The sequence below is a fragment of the Bufo bufo genome, chromosome 6, assembly GCF_905171765.1.
Source record: "Bufo bufo chromosome 6, aBufBuf1.1, whole genome shotgun sequence".
NCBI lineage: Eukaryota > Metazoa > Chordata > Amphibia > Anura > Bufonidae > Bufo > Bufo bufo.
Genome location: NC_053394.1, coordinates 308,673,241 through 308,682,837, shown reverse-complemented (window position 1 = coordinate 308,682,837; position 9,597 = coordinate 308,673,241).

Below are 9,597 nucleotides of genomic sequence, written 5' to 3'. Positions count from 1 at the left end.
ACAAAACTACAATCCCCACAATCCCTAACTTTCCTGCTGTAAGTTTCTGCTTGTTCATGAGTAGAGTTGAGCGAACTTGTGTTTTAAGTTCGGCGTCTAAAGTTCGGGTTCAGGTTATCGAAGAATCGCTTTATGGATTCTGCTACCACGGACCATAACTTATGGTCCGTGGTAGCGGAATCCATAACGCGATTCTTCGATAACCCGAACTTTAGACGCCGAACTTAAAACACAAGTTCGCTCAACACTATTCATGAGTGTTGATGTCCAGTCACGCGCCCTCCTCTCAGTAATCAGCAGCACACTAACACTCCCTTTGTTTCACAAGACATTTAGCAACACACTGAGCATGCTCGACCTAACAAAGGCTCAGAACTACTGGTCGATGCCATGGTAATTATGAGGAAACACAGTGGATAGCAGAGGAAGAAAACTAGTAAATATGGGAAATTAGTCTAAAACATAAGTTATATTAAACACTCGGACAACCCCTTTAAAACTGCAGAACATATAGAACCTATCGGTACTGCCATGGAGAAGACATCAGTGGTAAAGCATACTGTATGCAAAAGTGCCAGAAAAATGCATGTGTGAAGTAAGGGAGCCAATCTCACGTTTGCCCATAGACAAAAATAGGGATCCTACGGGAAGCTTTATTGTGTGTGTGTGTGTATATATGTGTATGTATGTATATATATATATATATATATATATATATACACACACATATATACAGTACAGACCAAAAGTTTGGACACACCTTCTCATTCAAAGAGTTTTCTTTATTTTCATGACTATGAAAATTGTAGATTCACACTGAAGGCATCAAAACTATGAATTAACACATGTGGAATTATATACATAACAAAGGCCTCTTTCACACTTGCGTTGTCCGGATCCGGCGTGTACTCCACTTGCCGGAATTACACTCCGGATCCGGAAAAACGCAAGTGTACTGAAAGCATTTGAAGACGGAACCGTCTTCCAAATGCTTTCAGTGTTACTATGGCACCCAGGACGCTATTAAAGTCCTGGTTGCCATAGTAGGAGCGGGGAGCGGGGGAGCGGTATACTTACAGTCCGTGCGGCTCCCGGGGCGCTCCAGAATGACGTCAGAGCGCCCCATGCGCATGGATGACGTGATCCATGCGATCACGTGATCCATGCGCTTGGGGCGCCCTGACGTCACTCTGGAGCGCCCGGGGAGCGCACGGACGGTAAGTACACTGCTCCCTCGCTCCCCGCTACACTTACCATGGCTGTCAGGACTTTAGCGTCCCGGCAGCCATGGTAACCACTCTGAAAAAGCTAAATGTCGGCTCCGGCAATGCGCCGAAACGACGTTTAGCTTAAGGCCGGATCCGGATCAATGCCTTCCAATGGGCATTAATTCCGGATCCGGCCTTGCGGCAAGTGTTCCGGATTTTTGGCCGGAGCAAAAAGCGCAGCATGCTGCTGTATTTTCTCCGGCCAACAAACGTTCCGTACCGGAACTGAAGACATCCTGATGCATCCTGAACGGATTACTCTCCATTCAGAATGCATTAGGATAATCCTGATCAGGATTCTTCCGGCATAGAGCCCCGACGACGGAACTCTATGCCGGAAGACAATAACGCAGGTGTGAAAGAGCCCAAACAAGTGTGAAACAACTGAAAATATGTCATATTCTAGGTTCTTCAAAGTAGCCACCTTTTGCTTGGATTACTGCTTTGCACACTCTTGGCATTCTCTTGATGAGCTTCAAGAGGTAGTCCCCTGAAATGGTTTTCACTTCACAGGTGTGCCCTGTCAGGTTTAATAAGTGGGATTTCTTGCCTTATAAATGGGGTTGGGACTAGGGATGAGCGAACCCGAACTGTATAGTTCGGGTTCGTACCGAATTTTGGGGTGTCCGTGACACGGACCCGAACCCGAACATTTTCGTAAAAGTCTGGGTTCGGGTTCGGTGTTCGGCGCTTTCTTGGCGCTTTTTGAAAGGCTGCAAAGCAGCCAATCAACAAGCGTCATACTACTTGGCCCAAGAGGCCATCACAGCCATGCCTACTATTGGCATGGCTGTGATTGGCCAGTGCACCATGTGACCCAGCCTCTATTTAAGCTGGAGTCACGTAGCGCCGCACGTCACTCTGCTATGATCAGTATAGGGAGAGGTTGCAGCTGCGACGTTAGGGCGAGATTAGGCAGATTAACTCCTGTTAATGTCACCGAAGTACATTTAACCATCAACAGTCTGGTTATTTTTTGGCCATATACTACATCAGCTGCAGGCTGAGCCTGTGTCACCCAAGTGCATTTAACCATCAACAGTCTGATTATTTTTTGGCCATATTCTACATCAGCTGCAGGCTGAGCCTGTGTCACCCAAGTGCATTTAACCATCAACAGTGTGGTTATTTTTTGGCCATATATTACATCAGGGGCAAGTTGAGCCTGTCACCCAGCGCCTAAAAAATAGACCTGACATTTCTATTCAACCAAATCTGCACAGTTTTAGCTGGTCAAGTTATTTGTAGTGACCGTAAAAGCAGACTTTTTGTTCTGGGTTGAAAAAGCATTCCCAAATTTGCCATTCTCAAAATAACTAGTTTGTGGTATTTGAGGCCTACTTGAAATCTATCCCAAAAAGAAAATCTTACATTGAAGGTATTGATAGTGTCATTCAGAAAAACCTAAGACACGCGCTAGCGTGCTGATAGAAGTGTCATTCTGTGATTAAACCTATAACTGTCACACAGCGCAAAAAAAAACAGGTCTCACATCTCTATTCAACCAAATCTGCACAGTTTTAGCTGGTCAAGTTATTTGTAGTGACCGTAAAAGCAGACTTTTTGTTCTGGGTTGAAAAGGCATTCCCAAATTTGCCATTCTCAAAATAACTAGTTTGTGGTATTTGAGGCCTACTTGAAATCTATCCCAAAAAGAAAATCTTACATTGAAGGTATTGATAGTGTCATTCAGAAAAACCTAAGACACACGCTAGCGTGCTGATAGAAGTGTCATTCTGTGATTAAACCTATAACTGTCAGAAGCGCAAAAAAAAACAGGTCTCACATCTCTATTCAACCAAATCTGCACAGTTTTAGCTGGTCAAGTTATTTGTAGTGACCGTAAAAGCAGACTTTTTGTTCTAGGTTGAAAAAGCATTCCCAAATTTGCCATTCTCAAAATTGTGGTGAACGGGAACAATGAGGAAAACATCTAATAAGGGACGCGGACGTGGACATGGTCGTGGTGGTGTTAGTGGACCCTCTGGTGCTGGGAGAGGACGTGGCCGTTCTGCCACAGCCACACGTCCTAGTGAACCAACTACCTCAGGTCCCAGTAGCCAGCAGAATTTACAGCGATATTTGGTGGGGCCCAATGCCGTTCTAAGGATGGTAAGGCCTGAGCAGGTACAGGCATTAGTCAATTGGGTGGCCGACAGTGGATCCAGCACGTTCACATTATCTCCCACCCAGTCTTCTGCAGAAAGCGCACAGATGGCGCATGAAAACCAAGCCCATCGGTCTGTCACATCACCCCCCATGCATATCAGGGAAACTGTCTGAGCCTCAAGTTATGCAGCAGTCTCTTATGCTGTTTGAAGACTCTGCTGCCAGGGTTTCCCAAGGGCATCCACCTAGCCCTTCCCCAGGGGTGGAAGAGATAGAATGCACTAACGCACAACCACTTATTTTTCCTGATGATGAGGACATGGGAATACCACCTCAGCACGTCTCTGATGATGACGAAACACAGGTGCCAACTGCTGCGTCTTTCTGCAGTGTGCAGACTGAACAGGAGGTCAGGGATCAAGACTGGGTGGAAGACGATGCAGGGGACGATGAGGTCCTAGACCCCACATGGAATGAAGGTCGTGCCACTGACTTTCACAGTTCGGAGGAAGAGGCAGTGGTGAGACCGAGCCAACAGCGTAGCAAAAGTGGGCAAAATCAGAACACCCGCCGCCAAGAGACTCCGCCTGCTACTGACCGCCGCTATCTGGGACCGAGCACCCCAAAGGCAGCTTCAAGGAGTTCCCTGGCATGGCACTTCTTCAAACAATGTGCTGACGACAAGACCCGAGTGGTTTGCACGCTGTGCCATCAGAGCCTGAAGCGAGGCATTAACGTTCTGAACCTTAGCACAACCTGCATGACCAGGCACCTGCATGCAAAGCATGAACTGCAGTGGAGTAAACACCTTAAAAACAAGGAAGTCACTCAGGCTCCCCCTGCTACCTCTTCTGCTGCTGCCGCCTCGGCCTCTTCTGCTGCTGTTGCCGCCGCCTCGGCCTCTTCCTCCGCCTCTGGAGGAACGTTGGCACCTGCCGCCCAGCAAACATGGGATGTACCACCAACACCACCACCTGCGTCACCAAGCATCTTAACCATGTCACACGGCAGCGTTCAGCTCTCCATCTCACAAACATTTGAGAGAAAGCGTAAATTCTCACCTAGCCACCCTCGATCCCTGGCCCTGAATGCCAGCATTTCTAAACTACTGGCCTATGAAATGCTGTCATTTAGGCTGGTGGACACACACAGCTTCAAACAGCTCATGTCACTTGCTGTCCCACAGTATGTTGTTCCCAGCCGCCACTACTTCTCCAAGAGAGCCGTGCCTTCCCTGCACAAACAAGTGTCCGATAAAATCAAGTGTGCACTGCGCAACGCCATCTGTGGCAAGGTCCACCTAACCACAGATACGTGGACCAGTAAGCACGGCCAGGGACGCTATATCTCCCTAACTGCACACTGGGTAAATGTAGTGGCGGCTGGGCCCCAGGCGGAGAGCTATTTGGCGCACGTCCTTCCGCCGCCAAGGATCGCAGGGCAACATTCTTTGCCTCCTGTCTCCTCCTCCTACTCAGCTTCCTCCTCCTCTTCTTCCACCTGCTCATCCAGTCAGCCACACACCTTCACCACCAACTTCAGCACAGCACGGGGTAAACGTCAGCAGGCCATTCTGAAACTCATATGTTTGGGGGACAGGCCCCACACCGCACAGGAGTTGTGGCGGGGTATAGAACAACAGACCGACGAGTGGTTGCTGCCGGTGAGCCTCAAGCCCGGCCTGGTGGTGTGCGATAATGGGCGAAATCTCGTTGCAGCTCTGGGACTAGCCGGTTTGAAGCACATCCCTTGCCTGGCGCATGTGCTGAATTTGGTGGTGCAGAAGTTCATTCGCAACTACCCCGACATGTCAGAGCTGCTGCATAAAGTGCGGGCCGTCTGTTCGCGCTTCCGGCGTTCACACCCTGCCGCTGCTCGCCTGTCTGCGCTACAGCGTAACTTCGGCCTTCCCGCTCACCGCCTCATATGCGACGTGCCCACCAGCTGGAACTCCACCTTGTATATGCTGGACAGACTGTGCGAGCAGCAGCAGGCCATAGTGGAGTTTCAGCTGCAGCACGCACGGGTCAGTCGCACTGCGGATCAGACCCACTTCACCACCAATGACTGGGCCTCCATGCGAGACCTGTGTGCCCTGTTGCGCTGTTTCGAGTACTCCACCAACATGGCCAGTGGCGATGACGCCGTTATCAGCGTTACAATACCACTTCTATGTCTCCTTGAGAAAACACTTAGGGCGATGATGGAAGAGGAGGTGGCCCAGGAGGAAGAGGAGGAAGAGGGGTCATTTTTAGCACTTTCAGGCCAGTCTCTTCGAAGTGACTCAGAGGGAGGTTTTTTGCAACACCAGAGGCCAGGTACAAATGTGGCCAGACAGGGCCCACTACTGGAGGACGAGGATGAGGAGGAGGTGGAGGAGGATGAGGATGAAGCATGCTCACAGCGGGGTGGCACCCAAAGGAGCTCGGGCCCATCACTGGTGCGTGGCTGGGGGGAAACACAGGACGATGACGATACGCCTCCCACAGAGGACAGCTTGTCCTTACCTCTGGGCAGCCTGGCACACATGAGCGACTACATGCTGCAGTGCCTGCGCAACGACAGCAGAGTTGCCCACATTTTAACGTGTGCGGACTACTGGGTTGCCACCCTGCTGGATCCCCGGTACAAAGACAATGTGCCCACCTTACTTCCTACACTGGAGAGTGATAGGAAGATGCGCGAGTACAAGCGCACGTTGGTAGACGCGCTACTGAGAGCATTCCCAAATGTCACAGGGGAACCAGTGGAAGCCCAAGGCGAAGGCAGAGGAGGAGCAAGAGGTCGCCAACGCAGCTGTGTCACGCCCAGCTCCTCTGAGGGCAGGGTTAGCATGGCAGAGATGTGGAAAAGTTTTGTCAACACGCCACAGCTAAGTGCACCACCACCTGATACGGAACGTGTTAGCAGGAGGCAACATTTCACTAACATGGTGGAACAGTACCTGTGCACACCCCTCCACGTACTGACTGATGGTTCGGCCCCATTCAACTTCTGGGTCTCCAAATTGTCCACGTGGCCAGAGCTAGCCTTTTATGCCTTGGAGGTGCTGGCCTGCCCGGCGGCCAGCGTTTTGTCTGAACGTGTATTCAGCACGGCAGGGGGCGTCATTACAGACAAACGCAGCTGCCTGTCTACAGCCAATGTGGACAAGCTGACGTTCATAAAAATGAACCAGGCATGGATCCCACAGGACCTGTCCATCCCTTGTGCAGATTAGATATTAACTACCTCCCCTTAACAATATATTATTCTACTCCAGGGCACTTCCTCATTCAATACTATTTTTAATTTCATTTTACCATTATATTGCGGGGCAACCCAAAGTTGAATGAACCTCTCCTCTGTCTGGGTGCCGGGGCCTAAATGTGTGACAGTGGCCTGTTCCAGTGGTGGGTGACGTGAAGCCTGATTCTCTGCTATGACATGAATACAGATTCTGCGCTGACATAAGGCCAGATTCTCTGTTACGGGACCGCTCTCCTCTGCCTGGGTGCCTGGGCCTAAATGTGTGACAGTGGCCTGTTCCAGTGGTGCGTGACGTGAAGCCTGATTCTCTGGTATGACATGAAGACAGATTCTGCGCTGACATAAGGCCAGATTCTCTGTTACGGGACCGCTCTCCTCTGTCTGGGTGTCGGGGCCTAAATGTGTGACAGTGGCCTGTTCCAGTGGTGGGTGACGTGAAGCCTGATTCTCTGCTATGACATGAATACAGATTCTGCGCTGACATAAGGCCAGATTCTCTGTTACGGGACCTCTCTCCTCTGCCTGGGTGCCTGGGCCTAAATGTGTGACAGTGGCCTGTTCCAGTGGTGGCTGACGTGAAGCCTGATTCTCTGCTATGACATGAAGACAGATTCTGCGCTGACATAAGGCCAGATTCTCTGTTACGGGACCGCTCTCCTCTGTCTGGGTGCCGGGGCCTAAATGTGTGACAGTGGCCTGTTCCAGTGGTGGGTGACGTGAAGCCTGATTCTCTGCTATGACATGAATACAGATTCTGCGCTGACATAAGGCCAGATTCTCTGTTACGGGACCTCTCTCCTCTGCCTGGGTGCCTGGGCCTAAATGTGTGACAGTGGCCTGTTCCAGTGGTGGGTGACGTGAAGCCTGATTCTCTGCTATGACATGAATACAGATTCTGCGCTGACATAAGGCCAGATTCTCTGTTACGGGACCGCTCTCCTCTGTCTGGGTGCCGGGGCCTAAATGTGTGACAGTGGCCTGTTCCAGTGGTGGGTGACGTGAAGCCTGATTCTCTGCTATGACATGAATACAGATTCTGCGCTGACATAAGGCCAGATTCTCTGTTACGGGACCTCTCTCCTCTGCCTGGGTGCCTGGGCCTAAATGTGTGACAGTGGCCTGTTCCAGTGGTGGGTGACGTGAAGCCTGATTCTCTGCTATGACATGAATACAGATTCTGCGCTGACATAAGGCCAGATTCTCTGTTACGGGACCGCTCTCCTCTGTCTGGGTGCCGGGGCCTAAATGTGTGACAGTGGCCTGTTCCAGTGGTGGGTGACGTGAAGCCTGATTCTCTGCTATGACATGAAGACAGATTCTGCGCTGACATAAGGCCAGATTCTCTGTTACGGGACCGCTCTCCTCTGTCTGGGTGCCGGGGCCTAAATGTGTGACAGTGGCCTGTTCCAGTGGTGGGTGACGTGAAGCCTGATTCTCTGCTATGACATGAAGACTGATTCTGCGCTGACATGAAGCCAGATTCTCTGCTATGGCATGAAGAGACTGATTCTCTGCTGACATGAAGCCAGATTCTTTGCTATGGCATGAAGAGACTGATTCTCTGCTGACGTGAAGACAGATTCTCTGCTATGGGACCTCTGTCCAATTGATATTGGTTCATTTTTATTTTTTTAATTTTAATTTTAATTCATTTCCCTATCCACATTTGTTTGCAGGGGATTTACCTACATGTTGCTGCCTTTTTCAGCCCTCTAGCTCTTTCCTGGGCTGTTTTACAGCCTTTTTAGTGCCCAAAAGTTCGGGTCCCCATTGACTTCAATGGGGTTCGGGTTCGGGACGAAGTTCGGTTCGGGTTCGGATCCCGAACCCGAACATTTACGGGAAGTTCGGCCGAACTTCTCGAACCCGAACATCCAGGTGTTCGCTCAACTCTAGTTGGGACCATCAGTTGCGTTGAGGAGAAGTCAGGTGGATACACAGCTGATAGTCCTACTGAATAGACTGTTAATATTTGTATTATGGCAAGAAAAAAGCAGCTAAGTAAAGAATAACGAGTGGCCATCATTACTTTAAGAAATGAAGGTCAGTCAGTCAGCCGAAAAATTGGGAAAACTTTGAAAGTAAGGGCTATTTGACCATGAAGGAGAGTGATGGGGTGCTGCACAAGATGACCTGGCCTCCACAGTCACCGGACCTGAACCCAATCGAGATGGTTTGGGGTGAGCTGGACCGCAGAGTGAAGGCAAAAGGGCCAACAAGTGCTAAGCATCTCTGGGAACTCCTTCAAGACTGTTGGAAGACCATTTCAGGGGACTACCTCTTGAAGCTCATCAAGAGAATGCCAAGAGTGTGCAAAGCAGTAATCCAAGCAATAGGTGGCTACTTTGAAGAACCTAGAATATGACATATTTTCAGTTGTTTCACACTTGTTTGTTATGTATATAATTCCACATGTGTTAATTCATAGTTTTGATGCCTTCATAGTCATGAAAATAAAGAAAACTCTTTGAATGAGAAGGTGTGTCCAAACTTTTGGTCTGTACTGTATATATATATATATATATATATATATATATATATATATATATATATAAAACAAAAAACTGAACCCAAACAAAAAAATCTAAACTTTCTAATACAACTGTTTTATTAAAAATATATAATCACAACCCACACATTAAAAGAGATAGAAACATCTTTAAATATCAATATTAAGAATAGGGAGAATGTTATACCAGGCAAGGAAAACGTTAGCGGCAAAATGGATACAATCAATACCTCCAGATATCTCGGAATACGTTACTAGATTAAATATGGTGATTCGCCTGGAAAAGAGAGTATACCAAAAAAGGAAAAAATCTGTCCAAATTTGAGGCGATATTGGGAAGCTGGATTGATAATTCTGGATGCTGTAGTCCCTGGTTGGCGCTCACAAGAGGTTTACTGTGTGCTAGGTGACTGAGTGTGGAGAATAAGTATGAATTGGAAATAAAAATGGAAAAAAGTTCAC